Below are 26405 nucleotides of genomic sequence, written 5' to 3'. Positions count from 1 at the left end.
GAGTGAGCAGTCTGTACAGAAAAGCTGGTTTTGACAGATTGAGGCCAAAGAGGGAGGACCGAAGGCCCTTTCCCCGGCCTCATGAGTGCAGCTGGGGCTGCCTGTAGGTGTGTGTATATATGTAGAAAGAGGTCAGAGTTTGGTTTGTGTGTATCTCTGAATGCCCAGGGTGGCCTGGGCATGAGAGGGGCGCCCTGCACCCTTCCTGCTGTTTTCTGGATGTTGCTGCCTCCAGAGCCAGAAGTCAACCCTGGGTGTTGTGGGGAGGTGTGAAGGGGGCCTTCCCCCAGGATGGGGCCTGCGGGGTGGAGCCAGCCGGGAGAGCACAGAGGGAGTCCCGGGCGGAGTCTGGGGTGCTGGCTGATGTAGCTGCCCCACTTGCTCCCATAACCAAAGGCTCCCTGACTTCTTGGGAAGGAGGGCGGAGGGGTGTAGGTGTAGGAGAGGGCTGGCATGAGAGACGGCCACGGCCAGGTCATGGAACCAGGGTGCACGTGATCACACTGTGATCCAGCCCAGAAGCCATTTCTAAACCTTGAATCCACCTCCTGTGGCCCAACCTCCTCTTACCTGGGGGCCACACAGCCTCCTTACTCGCTTCCACAGCTCTCCGCATCATGCTCTGCTTTCCAATTCAGCGTCCAGGTTTGTTTTCCCAAGAGCCCTGTGAGAATGCCAGGCCCGAAACCTTACATACTTCCTGACCCTACCTGTCCAGCAGCTTCCCGGCTGGCCGTAAGAACTTTCCAATTTGAAGACATCCTTAGGTTGGCTGCTTTCAGAGAAGGAAGCTAACGCTGAGGTTGGGTGATGCCTTCCAAGCTCATGAAAGTAAAGGGCAGACCAGGGCTTGGTTCTCGGCTCAGCCACCTGTGAGACAGTTAGTGCTTGATGGGAAATGCAGTGGTGGGCGTCGGAGTCGGGCCTTTTAGGCAGGGTTTAGAAGGAGCTAGGACAGATTTGCTGTTTATGAGGCTTCCCTACCACGTGGCCAGCATAGTGCGTGGAAGCATCTCATTGACCCCTCACAGCAGCCCACTTTGCAGGTGAGGACACTGAGCTTGAGTGACTTCCCCAGGGTCCTAAAGCAAATAAGAATCCCAGGTCTGTCCGATGTGCCAGGCACTGGTCTTCCAGGGGAGTAAGAGCAGAGACAAGGGGGTGTGCAAAGCGGGGGGCGGGGGCTGGCCCTAAGAGCCAGGGAAACCAACACGAGGAAGAAGCCTGGGCAGAGGCTGCTTTGCAGGAGCACTGGGAGGGACCACTGTGTCCTAGGCAGTGGCAGCCGCCAGTTCGCAGAGGTGCCTGCCCCTTAAGGACAGGGCAGCCCCTCTGTCCTGGAGGCTCACCTGGGTGGCCAGATGTCAGACGTTGGAGGTCTTTGTGGATGCATCAAGGCTTTACAGCTGCCCTAGAAGGCCTGGGGCGCCCGCTGGACCCGCTCACAACAGGCCTTGGATGTAGTTAGCGCTCACAACCTTTCAGCAGAGACGTCCCGCAGGCCACCACTGCCTGCGCCCTGCCGGGCCGCCTGCCCAGCTACGTGGTACACACTGTGGCCAGATCTCTTGGTTTTCTTCCTTGAAGCAGCTCAGCCCCTTGCCACCCAGCTTTCCACTTCTCTCTGCTCTGGCTCCTCCTTCCGGTCTTGATGCTCCACAGCACCACCACCAGCCTTTCTGTCTCCAGGACAAATCATCAGCACTGTGAATTGGCCACAGACTGGCCCTGTGCAGGGCACTGGCACACCCCGATGCATGAGTCCACTTTCATCTTTCAGGGGCTCGGGCCTGCTGCAGAGAGGGCCTTTCTTTACACAGATTTTTGTCAGGCACCCATTGTGTGCTGGGCCCGGATGATGAGGCAGTGAAAAAACCAGCACGGCCCTGCTGTCATAGAACTTAGAAGAATGTCCCCTGAATAAATACATGGCACATCTTGGGGTCAGAAGTGTGGTAAAGCAAATCAAGCAGAGTCGGGGGAGGTGGGATAGCACGGGGTGGGGCTCGCTGATAAGATTAGGGGGTTCAGTGACTTGTGAGGGGGAGCCATGTGGACTCCAAGGACAGAGCCTTCCAGCAAAGGCCCTGAAGGACGTGTATGAGATGAGCAAGGAGGAGGCAGGCTGGGGCACCGCGGCGGGGCAGGCTGGCGAGGTCACCAAGGAGCACGTTGTAGGAGGTGCCGATGCCCGGCTCCAGCTCAGATCCATTGGCTCAGATCGTTCTGGTGGTGGGGCCAGGCATTTGTAGTTTTGAAAAGCTCCCAGATGACCCTATGTATAGTCAGGGTGTGAACCACAAATGATGGGGTGTTGCGGGGCATGAAGGGGAGAAACTCTGGGTTTCATTGGGAGATGGGAAGTCACTGATCTGTGTTTCTCAAGGCTCAGAGAGGCCAGTAGGGGACATCAGCCCTGTGAGGAGGATGCTGTGAGACCCGGAGGGGAAGGACCCCCCGCCCAGGTGTGGGGAGGAAGCGCAGAGCAAAGAGTGGGGGAGGAGCCTCTCCCCTGCGGAGTGCAGTGAGGTGGGGCTGCCATCATATCTCCCGGAGAAAGTGGCTGAGGCTTTGGGATGAGCCTGGCCTCGCGGAGAATAAGCAGCTGGTCCGTATTTGAACCCAGGTCTGCCCCCCTGGGCAGTGCCATGCTCTGTGCTACACCGCCTGCCTCTTGGTAGATGTGGGCGGCCGGCACCCGGGCTTTGCCTCTCTCTTCTACACCGAGGATCCACTTCTGGGATCTTGGGGACTGGGAGCAGCACCCTCGCCCTCCGGTCATCTACAAGCATCGGGGACCACAGACACCAGAGGGTTAGCCAACAGTCACTGTCCCTCCACCCCCACACGACCCCTGCCATCACCCAGCTCCTCCTCTGGACCCTCTGGGCCTCTCACCATCCACCAACTGGAAGGGCAGCTTAGGACCCCGGGCCGCTTCCTGCTCCAGCGCCCTGCTGGTGTCCTTTCCCACGGTCAGAGCTCGGCTCAGACAGAGGGACAGGGCTGAGGGCAGCTCCCGTGGCAGGTGGCGTCACCTCTGCCTTCCCTGCCCATCAGCATTTTCTCCTCTCCCTCCTCCCTCCATCTGGGTACCTCTCTCTAGCCCCTTTCCCTCCACCACCCCCTCTTTCTGCCCCTGCCCTCCTTCGTCTCCTCCGTGGGCAGGCAGGGTTCAGCCAGAGTGTGCGTGGCCCTCCTGGGGCTCGGCCCTCCTGGGGCTCGGCCCTCCTGGGTGCAGTCAGCGTCCTCCCCGCTTGGAGCTTCCAGCCCAGGTCCTTATCTTCCTGACTCCTCCCTCCCTCGTTCATTATTCATCTGAAGGTTTCTGACTCTGGGCTGGGCTCTGTTTCCAGTACTCGAGATACAAACTTGACCCTGGCTTAGACCCTACTTGGGGGAGCTCAGAGTCGCAGAGTCTGAGTCGGTTAGGATGTGGTCTTGGCTTCCTTTTGTGAGATCTAAGCTACTTGGGGGAAGGGAAGTTGTCTTTCAGTCATTCTTCTAAAATTTACCAAGTTCTTTTTTTGTTTTGTGTGTTTTACATTTCAGAGACGACAAAACCTTTTCTTATGCCACCTATGTTTTCCATGGAGGGGAGGTCAGCTGGGTCCTGGGTTCCTGGGAAGGAGCCTCGCACATCCAGGGCTCCAAAATACACGGACCTGGATTCAGATCCCATCTCTGCTGCTTGCTTGCTGGGTCACCTGGGCATGTTATTTAACCTCACTGTGCCTCGGTTTCCTTCTCTGTAAAACAGATAGCAGCAACACCCTTTTTCGCAGGATTTCTAGGATTCATGAGAGCATGCCAGCCTGGGGTTGGGCACCAAGTGCTCAGTAAACGGTGGTGTAGACGCATTGCACATGCCCACCCCCTTCTCCGACAGCAGGAATTCCAGCTCCCTCCCCCAGGGGGTCCCAGTCCTGGCATTAAAACTGGACACTTTTTCTTTTCTTGCTTTCCTCACCCTTGATAAGATCTCAATCATTAGTAAGGAGGTATTAAGCACATTCTACTTAGAAGATGACCTCAACTCCAGGTTTTGTCTCCATGGAGATTTAAATGCAGCTGGGGAAGTAATCATGGAAGAAAGTTTACAAGAAAAGCATTGGGTCAAAGTGTCACTCAATGTGGGTCGGCTTCCTTTGGAGGTAGTGAGTGCTCTGTCCCTAGAAGTACTGAAGCAGAGGCTGAGGGAGCACCTGTTGGGAACCCCAGGGTGTGTGCACTGCCTCTGATAAGTCTTACCAGTTGCAGGGGAAGGCACCACCTTGGGGTCAGCCAGGTCTCTGCCTGGCCTGGCCCTGTTCCCTGGGTCTCTACTTTGCCAAGCAGGGCAGCAAGGCACCGCCCATGGGGTGCGTGGATTCCAGGGGGTCAGGCCACCCTCCCAGTTGGACTGACTCTGGGGTTTGGTTAGTGAACAAACCTGGGATGCCAGGAGCTGGAGCTAATGACAGTGGGAGTGCTGCCTTGGGGAAGAGGGGATGGGCCCAGGTGGTTAGGGGCCAGTACTGTTTCCTGCCTTGGGCACATGCTTTGAGAGGTTATCCTCAGCCCCCCCATGATTGCACCTCTGACCAACAGTTCCACTTGGTGATGGAATTGACTGGCCAGCTCCACCATATGAGACCATGCAGAAGGTTGGCATTGATGAGCAACAGAGCAGTGCAGTGCAGAGGTCAAGAGTGGAGCTCTCATGCCTGGCTGCCTCCACTTGAATCCTGCTCCCCAACTTCCTGGTTGTTGGGACCACATCACATGGCTGCTCTGGGCCTCAGTTTCCCCATCTGTAAAATAGGGTGATCGTAGGACTGACGTGGGGATTAATGGCTAACACATGGAAAGCACTCAGAATGTATCGGCCACATAGAAAGAAGCGTTAGTGCTGTTCCCAGGATGGCAGCAGGTAGGCACCGCTCACCCCTCTGTTTGCACCGCGAGTTCGGTACCAGAGGCCAAAAGTTTCTTGCTAGAGGAGGCAGGGTTGTGTGGGGACACAGGAATGAGAAAAACCCCTCTGTCCGTGGGGAGCCACCCATCCTCCCAAACTGCCATCAGAGTTTGAGAATCGCCCTGTCCCTATCCTAATATATCTCTGTTACACAAAGTGTTGTAAGCTTAACAAACTACCTAAATTAAAAAAAAAAAAAAATGGGGGGGAGGGGCTACCTGGGTGGCTCAGTGGTTGAGTGTCTGCCTTTGGCTCAGGTCGTGATCCTGGGGTCCTGGGATGGAGTCCCACATTGGGCTCCCCGTAGGGAGCCTGCTTCTCTCTCTGCCTGTGTCTCTGCCTCTCTTTCTGTATCTCTGAGGAATAAATAAATACAATCTTTAAAATACACACACACACACACACACATACACACACACACATATATATATATATATTTTTTTTTTTCTTTAACAGACAGTTATTAAAAATCTCCTTGGCCCAAGCAAGTCTGTGAAACACTAAAGATTTAGAAATAAGTAAACAGTGCTCTCTCCTCAAGGAAGAGGCTTATCTCTCTGGTCACAGAGAGATAAGCCAATTGCATAAATTACAATAATGGCTTCGAAGTGGGCTTCGTTATCTGCACCTCACAGATGCCCCTGTGATAAGCCCGGAGGGTATGAGCAGCCTGCCTGGGGGGCCTCGCCCTGGAAGCCTCTCTCCCACCTCCTCCCCTCCCTCAGCCTCTGCAGTACCTGTGGGTTTTGCAAGCCATGAGTGGCACCTCCATCCTCTCCATCCCGCTCAAGGCGAATAAAAATGAATTAACATATGAGACTCCTGATACCAGAGGAAACTGCTGGAATCCCCTCTTCTCTAGTCCTCTCCTCCCCTTCCGGGCAGCAGGGAGCGCCCCCCAAGCTACCCCTGCCTTGAGCTTAGACCTCTAGGCATAAGTGCTCATTTACAGTGACAAGGTAAAGCCCATCTTGTTTCTAGGTGTTTCCAGACTCTAGTCCCTCTGTCTTCACCTCCAAGATGCTCAGAGGACCGTGGGCCCAGGGGTTGAGGGTTGGAGGGACGGACAGAGGGGCTCTAACATGCCCTGGACTGTCCTACTGTCATCTCCACGGCAGGGTTCCTAAGCCCCCATAGGCTGGGCTCTGACCCTCTTTCTCCAGCTAGTGTCTGAGCAACTACTGCATGCTCTGCACCCCTGCTGCGAGCCCGAGGATCCGCCTTTCCCTGCGGACCTTCCTCCCTCAAGCCTCTGAAACCCCAGAGTGTATCTGTCCCCGTTCCCTCTGTCTGGACTTCTTCTACCTCCTTCAGCAGCTCCAGCTCAGTCAGACTCACGGGACCGTGGGCAGGTGCCTTCCAATTGCTGGGGACTCAATATCCCCATCCTTATCTCAAGGGGGGTCCCGGATGCCCTAGAGTGTCCTCCCTGCTCCAGATTTTACACTGGACCTGTTTACACTCTGATGTTCTGTATGAGTCATTTCCCTCTCTCCTCCTTCAAGCTTGCCTCAAACTCTCCTTCCTCCAGGAAGCCCTCTTTGGTCAACCCTGTGAACACTTTTTATGTGCTCAGTTCTGTTGGCAACAAATAGGGCTACACCAGTGCTGATGCAAGGGTTTCAGGGGGCCTCAGTCCCTCACAAGCTCCATCACCCAAAAGGCCACCCAAATATATACACCCTGAGTAAGAACAGAGCTTCATATGGAAATGTGACCTCTAGGTTAAGTCCTCCAACACCCCCACCTTCCACCAGTCCTAGCCCCAAACTGACTATCTAGAAATTCTAACAGCCTGTATTATTGTTTTGTGTGCCACCTTCTTTTTTTTTTTTTTTTTAAGACTACTTATTTGAGAGAGAGCAGGGGCAGGAAGAAGGGGCAGAGGGAGAGGGAGAAGCAGACGCCCCGCTGAGCAGGGAGCCCGATGTGGGAATCAGGACCCAAGTGGATGGAGCAGAAGGCAGACACTAAACCACTCAACCCACTAAGCCACCCGGGCACCTCTGACAGCCTGTGTTCTGTACTCAGGTTTCCAATGTCTGTTAGGTGTCTTCCTAGGGTTCAGGTCCTAAACTCTCCGGGGTCTCCAGTGTGATCTCCCCCAGGCATGCCACCCCACCCCAACTGCTTTGTTCGGGCAAAGACACCCACTGGCGACCAATTAATCCCTTTGCGATGACTGTGGCACTTTCACGCATGGTAGTCCATTTTGCTCTGAAAACACCCTGTGAGGTCGACAGGGCAGGCACAATTACACCTGTTCCATGGATGTGGAAACTGAGGCCCTAGGAGGTTCAATACCTCGCACACGGTTAGTTACCTGACAAAGCAAGGCCTCCACAGGTCCAGCTACCTGCCTCACTACCCTCTGATCTGCTTTGTTAGCCAGCTAGGATTTTAATCCATTCCGTGGCGCTGTTGAGCCCTTGGCCCCAGCGCTGGAGAGGGATCCAGAACAAGCAGATCGGACTTCTAATCTGACTCGCCCAGCTGGTTCAGAATTCAGCTGCTCTTTACCTTCCCTCCTCCGCAGCTGCTGGGGGGGCGGCCTCCCGGCACCCCTCCTTCCCCTCCCGCCGCCTCCCTCCCCCACTAGCTCTGGGAGCCCTGGGGTGGGCGTGGGGTGGGGTCCCAGGAGGATGTGAGTCTGAGGACAGGCGGGATGTTTTCCTTCTCCACATTGTTCGGCCGTGCCCATTGTGTAGGCTGAGAGCTGGACGTCACTGAGTCGCCTGGCTGGCTTTCAGCAGAGCTGGGGAACATTTCCGGAGGGAACTGACCCGTTATGAATGACTGAAGCTTCTCAAAAGTGTTGGCATTTCTTTGGATCGGCCAGACTGGGGGAGCAAGGGCAAGGAAGACTAGAGGACTCCCTGCTCCTGGCAGCCGGCTGCCAGGCTTAAGGTCCCAGGGACCTCGGCTGACATGCTGGCTGCCAAGAGGGCCCTGTTGCCCCCCAGCACGAGGGGTTTGGGAGTGTCAGGTGGAACGGAAGCAGTGGGGTGGAGGTGGATGGAAGGCTTGGCCAGAGGAGCCAAAGTGAATGGTTATTTTGTTTACACCACCTGCCTCCAACTTGAGACCGCTCACATCTGAGGATGGGAACCATCTAGACACCTTTGAAAAGCTTTGTCGAGCTCACCCTACAGGAAACACAAGGTCAGAAATGCGTTAAAGCAGCGCAGTGTTTGCGGTGGATGAGTAATGCTGGGTATCCACTCCCAGGGAAGGTATTCATCGATGCCTCCCTCTCTCCACCATACCACTAGGCTGGGTGTGCCTCCAGAGAGTTCCGGCGTGTAGCTGCTCTGTAGCCATGTCCTCTCACAGGTTGACTTAATCCTCACAGTAAGACCCATGGGGCAGACGTGGTAATCCGCTTCTTATAGATAAGGAAATGGAGTCTTGCCAAGGTTAAGGAATTAGTTCTAGACGACACATACACACAAACACAGAGCTATTTCTTGGCAGAGCTGAGATTTGAACCCAGGTCTGTGACACTGCAAAGTCCATGTTCTATAGCAGGATTTCTCAAACATTTACATAAATGAGAATTGGCTGGGGTGTTAGCCAAGAATGCAGAGTTCTGTGTGCCCTGTGCCTGTGTGCCCTATCCCCATCCCACCCCGCCATCCTCCATTCTCATTCAATAAGGCAGGGTTGTGTGGCAAGAATCTGCATTTTTGCCAAATAACACAGGTGATTCTGAAGTGGTTGGGCCACTTCAGGTTGAGAAACACTGCGTTGGGGTCTGGCCTCCATTCTATGATTTTAGCCAAAGGGAGCCCCAGTCTGATCTGAAAATGTGGGCACAGCCTCAGGCCCCTGCCAAGTCCTCAGGGGGTGGCCCTCTCACCTCACGCGTCCCTTACCTGAGGAGTGAAACCCAGGGAGGCAGCCTGGAACCTAAGAAGACAACCAATCTGCAGCCTAGAAAAGTCTCCCATTGCTCTTTATAACATTTTAAACCCACAAGAGGAACCTGTGTGACAAAATCAGGGATAAAGGGGTCCTCGTTCATCCCTCTGATGTTCATGGACCCCTGCCATAGGAAAGAGCTTGCCCAGACACCTCGGAGATCCTGAGATGGCAAGTGGTACAGGTTTCTCAGAGCTGGGTGCAAGCAGGAATCTCCTCTGAGAATTATTTGGGCTTTGCTAAGAATACAGAGTCCTAAGCCCCAACCCAGACCTCCACAGTCAGAGTCTCTGTGGGGTGAACTCTAGGGATCTGTATCTAAAATACACTCCTCAAAAAAAAAAAAAAAAAAGAAAGAAAGAAAAAGAAAAACCACTCCTCAGGCAATTCTGAAGCAAATACGGGTTTGGGAAGTGGTGCCCAGTGTGTCTGGAAGGCAGGGAGGCTCAGGCAACCCGGGAAGGCCCCGAGGCTAGAGCATGGGCTGGGAACCCCGGGGTGCAGCTGTGGGTTAGCAGGAGTATTATACTCGGTGTGTAGCATTCTGGGTTTGAATCCTGGGTAAGTGACCACACCTCCCTGAGCTCAAGTCTTCACAGGCCAAATGAGGTTCATCTGGGCCACCTCCCCACATGGCTGTGAAGGCCCAGGGAGCATGCTATGGGCTCTGAATAGTCAGCAGCAGATGTGTGGTGGAAGGAGCTTCTTCTAGGTTTTTAGGCAATGCTAACAGAAGGCTCCTGGCAGCACCCAACATCGAGCATCCAGCTGGCACAGACCGACCTCATTCTTTCTTCTTTTTTAAAAAACTTAATATATTTATTTATTTGAGACAAAGAGTAAGTGAGCAACAGAAAACATCAGTGGGGGTGGGGAGAAGCAGTGGGAGAAGGAGGCCCCCCGCTGAGCAGGGAGCCCGATGGGGGACTCAATCCCAGGACTCTGGGATCATGACCTGAGCCCAAGGCAAATGCTTAACAGACTGAGCCACCCAGGTGCTCCAGACCCACTTCGTTCTGTTGCGGAGCTAAGAGCTGGGTTGGGTGTGGAGGGTTGGAGTTCAGAACCGTGACTCTGGACTCTGATGCAGTGGTCTGGGGCATCCTGGGAGGGTCAGGGCTCAGCCTACGGCTGAAGGACTATGAAGCCCTGGTCCGGCCGGTCCCTCGCCTTCACTGCTCTCCCCTGTCCGTCTGTCTACTCCCCTGTCCATCCATTCTCAAGCCCCTTCACTCCACTTTGGGAGGTCATACCAAAAGTGTGGGCTCTGAGGAGTCAGCTTGAGCCCTTCCCTGTTCTACCCCCACTTTTCCTCACCTTGTTTCCCTGCTGTTGTCCCTGCTGAGATGAGGGGCCTCAGTGCTCGCCCTCTCTTCCCCGCCACCCTCAGGCAGCTCGCAGGACTGATCCCCTCTTCCTTGACACTCATGACCTCTGTGGAGGCTCCATCGCTTGCCCAGCCCACACCCTTTGAGAGGCCCAGGGGCCATCCTCAGGCTGTAGCCAACACCTCCTCAGGGAAGGATCTGCTAAAGCCAATTCACAGGCAGAAGGTGAAAGAGGCATACTGGGCCCTCCCCAGGAATATCTGCACTTCACAGGAGTTGCAAATAAGAGGCACAGCCCGCCTGGAAGAGAACCTCTCCCCCTACAGTTTAGCCTTGTGGTTAGGGACGCAGGCCTCTGGAGCCAGAGGGTTCAAACCCTGGCTAAAACATTCACCAGCCAAGCGACCTGGAGACACCTGCTTCACCTCTCTGTGCCTCGGTTTCCCTATGTGCAGAACAGATGTAGTCACCGTACCTATTTCCTTAACACAGGGAAGGCACTCAGAACATGTCCTGCACCTACTAAGTTCTCAGTAAATATTAGCCATTAGTGCTTATTAATGGAAGGATTTTGAACACTGGGCTGCGTAGGTGACTGTCCGTGTCTGTCCAGGGCTGTGTGCCTACCACAGCCAGCCTTAGCCCTGGTGCTGTTATCGGAGGGCAGTGCTGCAAAGGGAGCCAGTGTCCAGGCTCTCAGGCTGGGACTCATCCTCTAGGGAAATCTCCTTGGGAATAAGGGTGAGAGCAGCAGTGGCTGGATTAGGGGTGAGTCTGTAAGAGTATCCCTTACTCCGGGGCATATATGGACAGGAAAGGAATTTGACATCTACCCTCTGCCATTTCCTTTATGTCCAGCTGTCCTGTGAGCTGGGGGTGGGCTCGGTGAGGGATGGGAGCACATGGGGGCCCTTTGTGAACCACTGGGTCTATGCACGCTGGGAAACAGGGAACTTTCTGCAAAACGGCAAGAGACTCAAGTTCTCCAGGTGATAAGATGGGCCCTGCTCCAGTCACTCTTCCTGCTCCCATCTCCTCCCTTCTGGCCAGTGTCCCTCCAGATAGAGGCAGGCAGGAAGACTGGAAGGCTCCTTGGGGGTGTGTGTGTGTAAGTCTCTGCCACACATGTTGCTTCATCTCCCAGCCCCACTTTCTCCAAGGACATGAGCAAGGGGCCTCCTCAGGCTCCTGAAGACCACTAAGCACCCTGGGAGAGCTCCTTCTCCTGACGTTGGACCACGGGGGATCGGGCCAGTAGTCATCATGGGTATGGAGGATGCGGCCCGACCTGAAGAATGCTGCTTATGTAGGTGACCCCACTAGGAGAGGAACCAGGACTGAGGCCAGATGAGGCTGAACACCACGTTCACATCCCGGAAACTCTGATACGCAGAAAGGAGACACCAACATGATGTGGGGACGGCAGCCAGCAGGTAACTCTCTCAGCACCTGCACCTTGCAGAAGGTGGAAGAAGCAAGCAGGGAATGGCTGTTAGGCCCACACGCTCCAGATGCCCACAGTGAGTCAGGGCTGGGCTACACCTGGAAGCCTGGTGACTCCTAGGACAAGAGCCACACGCATGACTAATGCAGTCCAGAGGCAGATGATGGATGGACCCAGGTCACAGAGGAGGGTACCACTGATTCTGTCTGGGAGGTGGGACATTTGAGCCGCATGGGCTGGGTCGCATTACTGAACCAGAGGAGAACAGTCAAGAACAGTCAAGAGGCCTTGTTTAGGGTTGACAAATCCTCGGTGGGGGGGAGGGGATCAGGGGAGGGATGGGGAGCAACAGAGGAAGATGGACATGCAGGCAGCAGCCTCGATAGCATATGGAAGGGGCCAGGCTTTACTCTGCAAAGAGTGAGGAGGAGGAACCGACATGACATTTTCCTGATTATTAGAAGCAATGTATCTTTATCACAAAAAACTGGGAGAGAAACAATAAATGGAAAAAGAAGAAATTGACAATCACTCATATGCCAACTACCCAGAAATAACCACTGTTAACATTGTGATGTTTTCCCTTCAGATTCTTATAAAGAGAAATTTAAAAAAATATTCTATTCATTTAGTTGAGAGAGAGTGAGAGAGAGAGAGAGAGAGAAAGAGAGAGCATAAGCAGGGGGAGGGGCAGAGGGAGCTGGAGAAGCAGACTCTCCACTGAGCAGAGAGCTGGATCCTGAGATCAGGATCTGAGCTAAAGGCAGACGCTTAACTGACCCAGCTACCCCGGGACCCCTAAAGAGAGCTTTAAGAAGGGGATATGCATGATAAGTATAATATGTAACATACAGGCATATTAATATAGCAAAATGCATATTTCATGTTAGATTGTTTTTTTTTTTTAGAAAGGGCTTTAAAATTTATTTATTTATTTATTTATTCATGAGAGACAAAGAGAGGCACAGACACAGGCAGAGGGAGAAGCAGGCTCCATGCAGGGAGCCCGATGTGGGACTCGATCCCAGGTTTCCAGGATGACTCCCAGGGCTGAAGGCGGCGCTAAACCACTGAGCCACATGGGCTGCCCCTCATGTTAGATTGTTAGAACATGTTCTGAATTCACAGAATATAGGTTAACATAAAAGCTATCTATAATAATGTATTTTAAGATTTTTTACTTCTTGGGCAGCCTGGGTGGCTCAGTGGTTGAGCATCTCCGTTTGGCTCAGGGTGTGATCCGGGGTCCAGGGATTGAGTCCGGCATTGGGCTCCCTGCAGGGAGTCTGCTTCTCCCTCTGCCTATGTCTCTGCCTCTGCCTCTCTCTGTGTGTCTCATGAATAAATAAATAAAATCTTTAAAAAAAGATTTTTTTATGTCTTTATTTAACAGAGAAAGAGAGAGAAAGAACATGCAAGCAGGAGGAGTGGCAGGCAGAGGGAGAGTCAGAAGCAGACTCTTCTTTGAGCAGGGAGCCCGACATGGGGCTCAATTCCAGGACCCTGGGATCATGACCTGAGCTAAAGCCAGTCGCTTAACCCACTGAGCAACCCAGCCACCCCCAATTTTTTGTTTTTTTTTTTAAACAATTTTTTAGTAATCTCTACACCCAACATGGGGCCCAAACTCATGACTGTGAGATCAAGAGTCACATGCTCCATCAACTGAGCCAGCCAGGTACTTTTTAAAAAACTAAACTGAGCCAGCCACTGTGACTTTTTAAAAAACTAAATTGAGATTACACAAAGGGAGAGTTTTAAATTTTATTTATTTATTTATTTATTTATTTATTTATTTATTTATTTATTTATTTTTAAAGATTTTATTTATTTATTCATGAGAGACACAGAGAGAGACAGAGTGAGGCAGAGACACAGGCAGAGGGAGAAGCAGGCCCCATGCAGAAGCCCGACGTGGGACTCGATCCCGGGACCCCAGGATCACGCCCTGGACCGAAGGCAGGCGCTAAACCGCTGAGCCACCCAGGGATCCCTTATTTATTTATTTTTAATAGATAACACTTTCATGTGTTCCATAGCTCAAAAGGTCCAAGAGCATATATAGTGAAAATGTCCCTTTCACCCCATCCCTCACCAGCTAGGTCCCCTCTTAGGAGTCAGTGAATGTTGTGGTAAACTTCCAGGGACTTTATGCATAGACAAGATAAACCTGTCTTATTTTCTCCTCCCTTACATAAATGTTACCCAAGTGTTAGCCACTTACTCTACATCCCCCAGTTTTTACTAAGTATATCTTTGATACTATTTTGTATCAATACATAAAGAGTTTTCTCATTTTTATGACTACACAATATCCTGTGATATGGATATACCTAATTTCTGCCTCCACTCAACCATTTGGGTGGTCCACAGTCTTCCACCCAGATAAACAGTGCTGCAGTAAATAACTTTGACCGTGTGTCATTTTGCATGAGAACACCTCTAGGGATGCCTGGGTGGCTCAGAGGTTAAGCCTCTATCTTTGGTCCAGGGCCTGATCCTGGAGTCCTGGGATGGAGTCCCACATTGGGCTCCCTGCATGGAGCCTGCTTCTCCCTCTGCCTGTGTCTTTGCCTCTCTCTCTGTGTGTCTCTCATGAATAAATAAATAAAATCTTAAAAAAAGGAGGGCCAGAAGCCTGGACCTGCTTTTGGGGAAGGCAGGGCAGGCTAGGAGGCTCTGCCATCAAGCAGGAAAAACCCATCCAGGACTAAACCGTGGTTTGGAACTGCCCAACAAAGACAGTGGATGGAGCTGGAGCTGCGGCTCCAACACCGTGCTGAACCTAGAATTATCAGGACAGAGACACGAGTGGGCATTTGGATGAGAGTATGCAGAGGTCTGTGATGGGGCGATAGGGTGACAGGATGATGGGGTGCTGGGGTAGGGGGAAAGCTGCATCTGACTTGAAGTGACAAATGGGACAGAAACAACCAAATGGGAGGAAGGAGGGACACCTGGATGGCTCAGCAGTTGAGTGTCGGCCTTTGGCTCAGGGTGTGATCCCGGGTCTGGGGATGGAGTCCCTCATTGGGCTCCCTGCAGGGAGCCTGCTTCTCCCTCTGCCTGTGTCTCTGTCTCTCTCTGTGTGTCTCTCATGAGTAAAAGAAGGAAGGAAGGAAGGAAGGAAGGAAGGAAGGAAGGAAGGAAGGAAGGAAGGAAGGAAGTGTCTCAGGTTTCAGGAACCTCCAGGTCCCAAAGTGTTGAGATATTTATTATGAGTATGAAACTGAATTTGGTTCATCCTCCTGTGTTAAAGAGTATGACCTTCAATCTGAAAAACAAAACAGACACATTAAGAAGGAGTTAAGGGGGCGCCTGGCTGGCTCAGTCAGGGGAGGGAACATGTGACTCTTGATCTCAGGATCGTGAGTTCGAGCCTCACATTGGGCATAGAGATTACTTAAAAAAATAAATAAGTAAAAACAAAACAAAAAAAGAGCAAGAAAATTGAAGATTTCTGTTTTAAGACAGACTACTGGCCACACGTTTGTCATCCCTCCTGTGACCCCCCCCCCAAACTGACAGTAAACCAATGAAGGAAAGTACATTTTCCTAACAAGGAAGAGAACAGGAGGGAGGCCAGCACAGATGCACATTTTCAGCAAGTATATAGGGGTGGACGTAGAGATGAGTGGTCCCTGATGAAGAGGGAGGACAGGGAGCCCAAAGTGGGAAGCAGCTGAGAAGGTTGCACATCATCCAGCAGAACCACAGCAGGGCTCAGGCCACAGTGAGGCCATGGGGTTGGACCGTGTGGAGGAAGGAGGCAGGAGATGCAGCCAGGGCTGAAGAGAGGAGGACTGGCTAACACACAGGGACGGAAGATCCCTAAGAAACACGTAGGGCAGCCAGCATCCATCCGCAGTTGGAAGGTTCAATGACCCCAAAGAAGGGGCTTCTACCTCTGTGACTTGGAGCCCCCCTTGTGACCCAGGCTCCATTCCTAAAGGAAATAAAGTCTGCCAACTGACCTACCAGCCTCACTCTTAAATATGGAAAGACAAAGACCATCAGACATTTAACAAAAGTCTCTGGTATGGGACGTCTGGGTGGCTCAGCAGTTGAGCATCTGCCTTTGACTCGGCGTGATCCTGGAGTCTGGGGATCAAGTCCCACATCAGGTTCCCTGCGGGAAGCCCGCTTCTCCCTCTGCCTATGTCTCTGCCCCTCTTTCTTTCTTTCTTTTTTTTTTTTTTAATATTTTACTTATTTATTTATTCAGGAGAGACACAGAGAGGGAGAGAGGCAGAGACACAGGCAGAGGAGAAGCAGGCTCCATGCAGGGAGCCTGATGTGGGACTCAATCCCGGGTCTCCAGGATCACGCCCTGGGCCAAAGGTAGGCACTAAACCGCTGCGCCACCCAGGGATCTCTCTGCCTCTCTTTCTGTGTTTCTCATGAATAAATAAATAAAATCTTAAAAAAGAAGCCTCTGGTATGAAAAGGAAACAAAGGTAAGGATAAGGACATAGGAGAGGATGCTCCACAAGAAAGAGAAATAACTTCAGACACAGAAGACACAAGAAAACTTTCAATAACTAATAGAAGGGATCCTGGGTGGCGCAGCGGTTTAGCGCCTGCCTTTGGCCCAGGGCGCGATCCTGGAGTCCCGGGATCGAATCCCACGTCGGGCTTCCAGTGCATGGAGCCTGCTTCTCCCTCTGCCTGTGTCTCTGCCTCTCTCTCTCTCTCTCTGTGACTATCATAAATAAATAAAAAAATAAAAAAAAATAACTAATAGATATTTTCAGGGAGATTTGTGGAGGTGCTGCATCCCCAGACAAGGACAAGATGCTATGAAAGAAGCAACCAGAAAATAGTGTGAGTGGGGCACCTGAGTGGCACAGTTGGTTAGCATCTGACTCTTGATTTCAGCTCAGGCCATGATTTCAGGGTCCTGGGATCAAGCCCTGCATTGGGCTCACAGGGAGTCTGCTTCTCTCTCTCTCCCTCTGCCCCTCCACCGACTCTTGTTCTCTCTCACTCACTCTCTCAAATAAATAAATAAAATCTTTTAAAAAATAAAATAAAGAAAGGGAAAAAAAGAAAATAGTATGAGCTACCAGAGATTAAAGATAGGATTGTAGAAATAAAGATTTCAATAAAAGATGTTGGAAGGTAGAGAATTACAGAATCATTCTGATGAAAGTCTATCCAGGAAAAATGTACAAAGAAAGTGAAAGGGATGACATTCTAAAATAAGGAAACAAAATAATTCCCCAAAGCCAAAGAACACAATTTTCAAATGTAAAGGAGACATCAAGAATCACAAGTGAATGAGAGATCCACACATAAGCACTGTCATGACAAACGTTTAAAATAGCAATGTTAAACACAAGATCCTAAAAGTTTCCCTAGAGGGGAAAAAGTTTACATCGAAAAATATTAAGAATTAGCGGTGCCTGGCTGGCTCAGTAGGTGAAGCATGCAACCCTTGATATAGGGGTTGTGAGTTCAAGCCCCACACTAGGTATAGAGATTACTTTAAAAACAAAATCTTAAAAAAAATGAAAGAATAAGACTGGCCTCAGGATTCCCATTAGCTAAGGCTTTGACATTGTGTGAAAAAAGCAATTTTTAATGCAGAAATCTATATCCATTCAAATGACCATTCAAGTATGAGGAGGCACCATGACACTTTCAGAAATGAGGGACTCAGAAAATCCATGTACCATAAGCCTCTTCTTAAGAAATTACTTGAAGATGGGGTGCCGGAAAATGATAGTGTAAACAAAGAAGAAAAAAAGAGGGAGGGAGAAAGAGAAGGGGGAAAGAAGGGGAAAACAGTGGGACCAGCCCAGGGCATCAGTGAAAGGAAGAAGTCCTAGGTGGACAACCATGTGACAGAAAACTCACCCAGGGTCACCTGCCTGGCTTGTTGGAAAAGCACAGGATTCTTTATTACAGGGTTGTGAGTTTGAGCTCCACATTGGGCATAGGGCTTACTAAAAAAAAAAAAAAAAAAGGTAAATAAACAATAAAAAAGACAACTTGCCCAAATTAGAGCATAAGAGAGAGGACTCTGTGTGAGGAGTTCCTGGGGTAGAGAAAGGGCGGGGCTTCATACACAGAATATTTAATAGGCTGAAAAGTTGGAAAACAAACTTGAAGAAATGGTTATGTAAAGTGAAGAGAAGAAAAGAGGAAGAGGAAGAGAGGCATCCAAACTCTAGGATAAACTAAAACAAATGAAAGGAAACGTTGTTATAGGACATTGCTGGCTCTGCCACAAACAAATTTTACCTTGCCTCAAATGTAAATGTTATTTACTGGATTTAAGCATCTAGAACCAACCTATAGGCAAAGCACGAAGACAATTATGGTTAGGAAATTAGAATATAGTGTTAGCAACATTGAGCATTTCGAGTAAATGCTCAGAAGACAAAGTTGGGAAGGAGAGCCCGAGGGGAAAGGTAGGAGTGATGGTATCCTTCGCCTACAAAATAGTGAGTCCAAACTAGCAAGAACGGACAGGATGGGAAATAAAGATATAAATATGTTACTTGAAACAGCAAGTAACGAACAAGTTTATTTTCATTTTACTGGAAGGAACTGAATAAAAACAGCTCTCTAACCGTGTTGGGAGGACAGTGGGGAGAGGGCTGTACAGATGATGTATGTGAACTAAATCCCTATCCTCCTCAGCTAAAAAATCAATGGAGGATGTCTACAATGGAGAAATACAGAAACAGCAGCATAAGCAGATTATTTAGAAACATGGAAGTCACTCCCAGAGTAACAGGTAGAAGTAGTTGCCTCCAAGGAGTGAGACTAGCAGGGTAGGAGGGATGAGGTAGTAGGGCTGTTTACTGTGGGCTTCTCTGTTCAACCGTAGTTAAAACCATGGGCAGGAAGTGCTTGGATATAAACATGTAATTGCATCACAAGGTAGACAAGAAGGCAGGTGATGGGAGCTCATGTGCCTCACACAAGTGCTAGAAGCCACACTTGAAGAAATTTGACACCCAAGTCATGAAATACCTTGCAGGTAGGAGGGAAAAACAACCCGGATTAATGATGAGGACATCGGAGATGAGAGAATGTTCTGATTTTCACAAAGAGACAGAAGGTATTTCTGGAAACTACGGGCCAAATGGCTCAATATAGAATCCTGGCAAAATTCTAGCACAGATTATTAAACAGATGGCTTGGGAGTGCTTCGGGATTTATTTATTTATTTATACTCTGCCTTGTTCCAAAAAAGAAGGATTTGTAGAGGCTTACAGAGAGGCATACAGTACAACAAGATAAAAAATAATTTTCCATGAGAAAAAGATTCTCAGGAAGTTAACCATAGAGTTGCTCTGTGACCCAGCCAATCCGCCGGTAGGTATGTGCCCAAGAGAACTGAATCCTGTTCACATGGAGACCTGCATGTGAATGTCCATAGCAACATGACTCATGATAGCCAAGAAGTGGAAACCCAAATGTCCATCAACGGGTGAATGGAAAACCAAAATGTAGTACAACCGTACAGTGGAATTTATTGTTCAGCCATAAAAAGGGGTGAAGTGGGGCACCTGGGTAGCTCAGTGGTTGAGCATCTGCCTTTGGCTCAGGTCATGATCCTGGGGTCCTGGGATCAAGTCCCACATCGGGCTCCCCACACGGAGCCTGCTTCTCCCTCTGCCTATGTCTCTGCCTCTCTCTGTGTATCTCTCATGAATAAATAAATAAAATCTTTTTTTTTTTTTAAAAGGGAGTGAAGTACTAAGGTGCCACAACATGTAGGAACCTTGGAAACATGCTAAATGAAGGAAGCCTGACCTAAAAGGCCACATATGATCTGATTCCATGTCTACGAATTGTCCAGAATAAGGAAATCTATAAGGAAAGAAAGTAGACAGTGATTGCCAAAGGCTGAGAAGGGGGGAGGGGACGTGGCTGCTAATGGGGATAGAGTTTCTTTTTGGAGTGATGAAAATGTTCTGGAATTAGGTAGTGGTGATGGTCACACAATCTTGTGAATATACTAAAAACCACAGATTCATACACTTTATTTTTTAAATTAATTTATTTAAGTAAACCCCCAGTGTGGGGCTTGGAACTCACAACCCCAAGACCAAGAGTCAAATACTCTTACAACTGAGCCGGCCAGGCGCCCCTGAATCACACACTTTAAAACAGAACTTTAGGGGCAGCCCCAGTGGCGCAGCGGTTTAGCGCCGCCTGCAGCCTAGGGCGGGATCCTGGAGACCTTGGATGAGTCCCACGTCAGACTCCCTTCATGGAGCCTGCTTCTCCCTCTGCCTGTGTCTCTGCCTCTCTCTCTCTCTCTGTCTCTATGAATAAATAAATAAATAAATCTTTAAAAAAAAAAAAAAAACCCCGGAACTTTAGGGATGCCTGGGTGGCTCAGCAGTTGAGCGTCTGCTTCAACTCAGGGCGTGATCCCAGGGTCCTGGGATCGAGTCCCATGTTGGGCTCCCCACAGGGAGCCTGCTTCTCCCTCTGCCTATGTCTCTGCTTCTCTGTGTGTGTCTCTTGTGAATAAATAAATAAAATCTTTTAAAAAAATAAACTAAAAGAGAGGATTTTAGTCCGGAAGACTCTACCAAGAAGGAGATAAGACAGCGTAGCCAGTCAGGGCAACACTTTTGTCTTATGGGGGGGACTGGGGGGTAACTTGCTCTTAGGAACCAGGATCATGGCGTCTGGCTGCAAGACTGGCTCATCCATCCTTAACAGCGATTTGGCCAATTTAGGGGCTGAGTGCCTCCAGATGCTGGACTCTGGGGCTGATTATGGATATGATGGACAGGCATTTTGTTCCCAGCATCACTTTGGACATCCTGTGGTAGAAAACCTCCAAAAGCAGCTAGGCCAGGACCGTTTCTTTGATATGCACATGATGGTATCCGGGCTGGAACAGTGGGTAAAACCAATGGCTGTAGCAGGAGCCAAGCAATATACATCTTGAGGCCACCGAGAACCCAGGGCTTCGATTAAAGACATTCAGGAGAATGGGATGAAGGTTGGCCTTGCCATCAAACCAAGAACTACAGTTGAGTATTTAGCATCATGGGCTAATCAGATAGATATGGCCTTGGTTATGACAGTGGAACTTGGGTTTGGAGGGCAGAAATTCATGGAAGATATGCTGTCAAAGGTTAATTGATTGAAGACTCAGTTCCTGTCCTTGGACATGGAAATCGGTGGTGGAGTAGGTTCTGACACTATCCGTAAATGTGCAGAGGCAGGACCTAACCTGATTGTGTCTGGCAGTACCATTATGAGGAGTGATGCCTCCAAGTCTGTGATCAACCTGTTAAGAAATGTTTGCTCAGAAGCTGCTCAGAACCATTCTCTCGATCGATGAAACCACAAGGAGTCCAATGTTTATGCTCATGAAATCTTTTACTGGAAGACAAGAATATGGACTACCAAATTCTATCACAGTTGAAACAGTGCTGTTTTCCTGAGCAGCTATTCATTCTAGTGGCTAAAATCTGTTCTGCAGAATGTTCCAAGAGATTAGGAATTGGTGTGTATTTTTAGTGATGGAATTTAAAGATTAGTGTGGTAAAATAACATTTTTACTGGGAGACTTGGTTTTTATAAAGTAAAAATATGGCTGTATTAAGTTTATAAACAAAAAATGTGTCTTAATGCCTAATGATGGCCTACTAGCTCCGATGAAAAAAATGTGTTTTTTCTGCATTTTAAATCTTCTCATTTCTTGATTGTTTTCCAAAGCAAAAGAAGCCCTTATTCCTGTTTTGTGTCCTTATTGATTTGAGTGTATGTGTGTGACAATATGACTAGAACGGAACTTGTGAAAAATCTAGGTTTGAATCAGGCTAAGATGGCATACTGTATTACTGCTTCTTAAACATCTATTTTTTACTTTGCACCTTGTATTTGATACATAAAAACTGTAAAAACAGTGTATGAAGCCCAGGGATTTCAGATGGCCTGTTTTAAAGTCCAAGTATAGATTTTATCAAGGTGTTTTCTTTGTTAGCTCTGCTGGAGGGACAGGTTATACACTGATCCCCATCTATCTCTCTTCTTACTCACTATTCTTAAGGATGTGAAATAATGTGCTCTCTCCAAGCCAAAAGGAAAAGAAAGCCTCTATTTGGAAGTAATATTGAGTTGAATCTGGACTCTTCTCTTTTCCAACTATTCAACTTTAGCAAATCAAATCAACTAGCCTCTTTGAGTATCTGTTAACTGATTTATACATTGAATATAATTATAATAACCATGCAGGGTTGTGTTGAGCATTAAGAGAGAGTGTGCTACATGTAAAGCTTCCACTACTATTCCCAGAATTGTAGGATAGTTGAACTGAGGATGCTCAATACAAAGTAGCTGTCGGTATAAAAGTTTATGTTTTGTAGCCTATATAGTACTTCGATATAATCTCATTAAATCCAGAATCACTCTTATGAGTGGTAGGACAGGTACTTTTGACCCCATGTAAAAAAAATGAAGAAACTAAAACTCAACAACAAACTGATACCAGGGAAAGAATCCCGTAAAGCACAGGATTTCTGGTTTGTACTCTTTATAAATGGAGCCCTTGGGAAATAGATTAGGCAAAGGAAACCTCTTTTATGTAACATTGTCTTATTTCCAGTCTAATTTTACCCTGTAGTGGAACCAGATGGCTGAGAACATTCTGGATACTATGGATTTTGACCCCAAGTATATGTATCATATCAATCCCACAAAAACCACATAGGCCAAAACATGACAAGGTACAAAGTTAATCTGTAAACTAAATATTTAAAATTGTGTCCCAAATTATACTTTGACAACAAATATGTATCCACTACTTCATTCTTGCAAATTCTCTTGTTATATATTACATATACTGAAAAAGAAACAGGAGACCAGTTTCATTAAACTTCTTTGGGCTACTATGAGTTTTGAGAAATAAGGTTTGAAAAATAAGAACATTAACACTTCTGCATAGACTAGAGCTTGCTTGTTTGTTTCTATACTACAATGTAAAAATTTGTTGGTTTCTGTTTTGACTTAGAAAAGCTTTGTGCCCTGAATAGGTGGTGTTTAATCACATCAGATAACATGAGGCATATAGAAATAACTTTAATTAAAAGACATACATAGAAGATTATAATGTCAGACATGACCAAAATATTTGAGCTTATTTGCCTAGACAACTTGGGTTTGTCTGGCTTTTGTTTTCTTAAAAAAAAAAAAATGTACAGGGATGCCTAGGTGGCTCTGTTAGTTGGGCAACTGCCTTCGGCGCAGGTCATGATCCTGGGGTCCAGGGATAGAGCCCCATATCAGGCTCCCTGCTAGGCAGGGAGTCTGCCCCTCACCTCATGCATGCTTGTTCTCTCTCTTGCTTTCTTTCTCTCTCAAATAAATAAATAGAATATTTTTTTAAAAAAACAAATGTACAATGAAACTACAAAAAAGAGTGAATTTTTTGGAATGAGGATTATATCTCAACTAAAAAAAATTAGAAAAAATGAGTAAAGGAGGATAAAAAGACAGAAAATAAAGTCAGCATAGGATACATATACTATAAAATTCTGTACAGGTGATAAAGGTGGACCATGACTTTGGCCATGAGCTTTCCAGCAGCTGCTATCAGCTTGGAAAGAGTGTTAATTAAATGATTCCCAGAATCCACAAGATGAAAAGGAACTTGATGCTCCGAAGAATTGCAGCTCTTCTTGGTACTAATGCCCAACAGAAATCTCTCCTGCGCATCTTCCTATAGGGGTCTAGCTCCACCGTAACTCCAGTAACATAGCATAGGGTCACTCAAGCTGGGCAGAAAGCCCCAGTAGAATTCAATAGGGGCATACTTTCTTGTGGGGCCGAAATGGTATACCAGGATATGTGAGCTATTCCCCGGTGGTAGAGTGTAGATTCTCTGGAGCAGTGGTTTCCAACCTCGGCTGCACATTAGAAAACTCTGGGGAACTTTTGCCAGATACCAATATAAGACCCCACCAACAGAGAGGCTGACTTTCTTCAGCTTCCAAATGATTCTAATATATAGCCAAGTCTGATAATTACTAAGAGAGGAACTGTACATTCCTCATGAAATCCTCCATGAATATTATTTCTTGCCTTGGAATTTATTCATAAATTCAAGCTTATAGTAATTAAACTTTAAATTTGTATACTAGTATTTTCCAAATGTCTACTATGTACCAGGTAGGTGCTGGGCTGTGTGCCTGAGACAGAAGGATTGTGTGACCCAATCTCCATCCTCAGGATGCTGACAGTTTATCTGCATCAAGGACACCCCAACTGGTGATCACAAGGAATTGTGGTATGTGGAGATGCAGGCACCTGGGGTAGCAATGATGAGGCGGGGGCTCCCCACAGGATGAAGAGCTCACCTGAGCCCTGAATGAAAGGTTCATTAGGAGGGTGGAGGATGGTGCATTGTGTTCAATATTTTTTCAATGAGTTGGATGACTGTTAGTAGCCATACATTATGAATGTAAGGTGCCGGGCAGCCCGGGTGGCTCAGCGGTTTAGTGCCGCCTTCGGCCCAGGGCATGATCTTGGGGTCCTGGGATTGAGTCCCGCGTCAGGCTCCCTGCATGGAGCCTGCTTCCCCCTCTGCCTGTGTCTCTCTCTCTGTGTCTCTCATGAATGAATAAATAAAATCTTAAAAAAAAAAAAAAAAGAATGTAAGGTGCCATCCTTACTTGGGAGCAGCTGGAGGAATAGCCAGCCCTTCCGTTGCATGGCTGATGAGACCCAAAGTGTGCTGGCAGGGAGGAGAAACCCAAATCGAAATTACATGAGGCTCAGGGTAGGAGAAGGTGACTTAGAGGCGTAGGCGGCGCCGTACTTGGTGTTCTCCCAGAGGCTCAAGTGTGCCTTCATTTCATCCCACCGCAACACTGTAAGGATGTGATGTTTTGCAGTTGAAGAAAATTGGGCTTACAGTGTCGAGCCCAGAGTTGACAGAGTCGAGTGCAGGACCAGAACCTAGTGCTGGTCTGTCCTGCTCCCGCGTCCATATTCTTCCCATTATTCCACATAGCCCAAGTCCTATACTGCATAGGACTTCAATAAATCAGGGTGTCTGGGTGGCTCAGTAAGTTAAGCATCTGCCTTTGGCTCAGGTCATGATCCTGGGTTCCTGGGACCCAGCCCCACTTTGGGCTCCCAGCTCAGCAGGGAGCCTGCTTCCCCTCTCTCTCTGCCCCTTCCCCTTGCTTGTGTTCTCTCTCACTATCTCTCTCTCTCTCTGGCATAAATAAATAAAATCCTTGTTTAAAAAAAAGGACTTCAATAAATCAACTGCACATAGACAAGACAGGAAGACTTGGTTCAATAGTAATTCTTGGGGGTGGGGGGCAATGTCACCAGCTATAAACCCATACACAAGTCTTGGGTGTGTGAGTAGGAGTTGAATGTGAGAGGCAGATGGCATCATGGGAAGGATCCAGACTTTGCAGTGGTCTCAAAATTCAGCTTCAATACTTTCCAGCTGGGTGACTTTGGGCTACTCTGTCTTCCTGAGCCTCGGTTTCCTCATCCATAAAAAAGGAATAATAATGCCTACCTCATAGGACCCCTCCATCGTGAGGCGCCCCCAGCACCAGGGCGTGATGGTGAGCATGGGCCAGAAGAACTCCTACGTGGGCGATGAGGCCCAGAGCAAGAGAGGCATCCTGACCCTCAAGTACCCCATCGAGCGCAGCATCATCACCAACTGGGACGACATGGCCCCATACCTTCTACAACGTGCTGCGCGTGACCCCGAGGAGCACCCGGTGCTGCTGACCGAGGCCCCCCGGAACCCCAAGGCCAACTGTGAGAAGATGATCCAGATCATGTTCGAGACTTTCAACACCCCAGGCATGTATGTGGCCAGCCAGGCTGTGCTGTCCCTGTACCCTCTGGCCACACCACTGGCATCGTGATGGACTCCGGTGACGGAGTCACCCACATGGTGCCCCCCACACAGTGCCCATCTATGAGGGGTACGCCCTCCCCCATGCCATCTTGCGCCTGGACCTGGCTGGCCGGGACCTGACGGGCGACCTCATGAAGATCCTCACGAAGCGTGGCTACAGCTTCACCACCACCACCGAGGGGAAATCGTGCGTGACATCAAGGAGAAGCTGTGTTATGTGGCCCTGGACTTCGAGCAGGAGATGGCCACCATGCCCTCCAGCTCCTCCTGGAGAAGAGCTATGAGCTGCCCGATGGGCTTTCTTCCAGCCTTCCTTCCGGGGCACGGAATCCTGCGGCATCGGTGAAACTACCTTCAACTCCATCATGAAGTGTGACGTCGACATCGCAAGGACCTCTATGCCAACACAGTGCTGCCTGGTGGGACCACCAGGTACCCGGCATTGCTGGCAGATGCAGAAGGAGATAACTGCCCGGGCACCCAGCACAATGAAGATCAAGATCATCGCACCCCCTGAGCGCAAGTACTCTGTGTGGGCTGGGGGCTCCATCCTGCCTCACTGTCCACCTTCCAGCAGGCAGGAGTACGACGAGTCCGGCCCCTCCATCGTCCACCGCAAATGCTTCCAGGCAGACTGCTAGTTAGTTGCGTTACACCCTTTCTTGACAAAACCTAACTTGTGCAGAAACCAAGATGAGATTGGCATGGCTTTATTTATTTAATTTTTGTTTTTGGATTTTTAATTTTTGTTTTGTTTTGGTTTTTTGGGCGCTTGACTCAGGATTTATTTATTTTTTATTTATTTTATTTATTTATTTTATTTTTTAAGATTTTACTTATTTATTCATGAGAGACACAGAGAGAGACAGAAGCAGAGACACA

General features: G+C 48.9%; 2 pseudogenes; both read left to right on the top strand.

The window, feature by feature from the left end:
• Positions 1-20300: 20300 nt before the first annotated feature.
• On the top strand, positions 20301-22012 carry LOC140626727 (ribulose-phosphate 3-epimerase-like; annotated as a pseudogene).
• A 3096-nt stretch (positions 22013-25108) lies between these two features.
• On the top strand, positions 25109-26164 carry LOC140626773 (actin, cytoplasmic 2-like; annotated as a pseudogene).
• Positions 26165-26405: the final 241 nt, after the last annotated feature.

Source organism: Canis lupus, chromosome 38 (genome assembly GCF_048164855.1).
Source record: "Canis lupus baileyi chromosome 38, mCanLup2.hap1, whole genome shotgun sequence".
Lineage (NCBI taxonomy): Eukaryota > Metazoa > Chordata > Mammalia > Carnivora > Canidae > Canis > Canis lupus.
Note: the sequence above shows the minus strand (reverse complement) of the source record. Positions and strands in the feature narration are given on the sequence as shown.